The following is a 2216-nucleotide window of genomic DNA, read 5'->3' as shown; positions in this document are numbered from 1 at the left end:
ACACTCTTTAGACATCTACTAAGTCTATTTGTTCAAAAGTTTGGTTCAGCCAGAGATATAGCTAATAGCATAAGCACCTGCCTGGCAAGTGAAAGGTCCTGAGTTTGATCCCTGGTACCAAAACAAAACAAAACGTTTGGTTCACTTCTAATATTTCATTGTGTCTCTGGATTTTTGTTTGTTTTGTTTTGTTTTTGTTTTTGCTTTTGCAATACTGGGCATCAAACTAAGGACTATAGGCTTGCCAGGCAGGTGTTTATGCTGCTGAGCTATCTCCTTGGCCCTTAATATTTCATTGTTGATTTTTTGTCTCCTTAATATCTTCTTGTGATAGTGGGATATTGAGATCCTCCAATGAAATAGTATTAGTGCTTATTTGATTTTTCATGCCTGTTAATACTTGTTTTATATAGTTTGGTGCACTAGTATTTGTTGCATGTATATTTATGATTGTCATCTCATCCTCCTGAATTTTTCCCTTTACAAAGATGTAGTGACCTTCTTTATCACTTTTAATCAATCTTGGCTTAAAATTCACTTTGTCCAGCCGGGGAGATGGCTCAGTGGAATAAGTGCTTCCCTGGCAAGCATAAGGGCCTGAGTTCGATCCCTGGTTCCACCAAAAAAAAAAAAAAAAAAATTCACTTTGTCTGAAAATAGAATAGATACTCCTGCTTTTTTCTGGGTTCAGAGTCAACCTGAGCACCATAGAAAGACCTTCCCCATCCATCTTTTAAACAAGCAACTTCTTAGAACTCACTACACCCAGAGTAAACCATGGACTCTGGGTGTCTTGATGTGTGATGCTGGCCTTGGACATGTCTGGAGTTGGTTCCTATCTGAGCAGTTAAACTGAGGGCTCAGTCACCAGGAAGCCCTTTGGGACCTATCCAAGCACGTGTGTGTGTGTGTGTGTGTGTGTGTGTGTCCACATGTGCTATGTGTATGGCCAGCACCCCCAAGGCATCCCTGCAAGGCCCAGATGTGGGTTCACCCTGTGACAGAAGAGCACTCAAAGGGTGATCGCAGAGAAACTACATGAGTGTGGGTGGAGAGGCAGACAAATGCTTTCCATCCTCACTGTTCATTCTGCTGTGACAGGTCTTGCTAAGCAATTCAGGCTGCCCTTGAACTTGCAGTGAGCCTTCTGCCTCAGCCTCCTGATTCGGGTATTACAGGCTTGCACCATCATATCTAGCTAAAAACAGAATCTAATAAAAATATACCAGCCAAGTGACAGATGCAACTCCCACCCTAGTCTCCCATGTCTGTCCTGCTATGACCTGGTGATGGCAAGAGGAAAGCACCGGTGGAGGCCAGGGCTCAGGTCAGTCCCTACCCTGCTTGAGAGGAACCCCTCAGGTCAGGCACAAGTCTAGAGGACTGTGGGCAGGGAAGCACCGTCACATCGTGGGCCCTTGGTTCCCACACCCTTGCTGTTTATAGAGAGGTGGATGGAGAGCTTTTCAGAGGAAACACTAATTCTGGGAGTAGAAATAGACCAGCTCAGCAAAGCTTCCTGCTTTCTTCACATCATTCACAGGCTGAAGAGGTAGCTTCTAGATATCGATGCATGAGTGTGTATGTTTCAGTGCACGTATGAATGTAAGCACATGAACATGAGTTTGTGTGTGTTCACTGACAGGGTGGCCGATCCCCACCCAGGCCAGGCACAGGGTCATTGGGGAAGAAGAGAAGGGGGGCTGAGGTAGGAGGATCCCGTGTTCAACGTCAGCCCTGGTATACCCTGATATCATGGCTATGGCTATAGACTTGCAGCCATTGTCCTGTGGCCATGGCTGATCTCTTGGGTTCCCTGAGCTGTCCCGCTGGCCTTGGACAGGTCCTGAGTTGGTTATTATCTGAGCAGTTAGGCTGAGATTCAGCCACCAGGAAGCTCTTTAGGACCTTCTCAGACACAGTACACTTGTATATGTATGTGTATGTGTGCATATGTGTATTACCAACATACCCAGGGTATCCCTGCAAGGCCCAGATGTGGTGTAGACTATTGTACACTGGGATACCACATGCAAGAATCCAGGACCCACCTTCCTGGCTAGTCAGCATGGGTCTAGCCCACCCAGGGTCACCCCACTGGACACTGGCCAGTGTGACCCTGCAGCACTGCCTGCTGGCTGTGAGTGGACATGCAGCTCAGTATCACCACCCACGGAGCAGGAGCCAGCGTACAGGGGGCTGGCAGGTGGCTGGGC

This window comes from Octodon degus, unplaced genomic scaffold (assembly GCF_000260255.1).
Source record: "Octodon degus isolate 3935 unplaced genomic scaffold, OctDeg1.0 scaffold00233, whole genome shotgun sequence".
NCBI lineage: Eukaryota > Metazoa > Chordata > Mammalia > Rodentia > Octodontidae > Octodon > Octodon degus.
Note: the sequence above shows the minus strand (reverse complement) of the source record.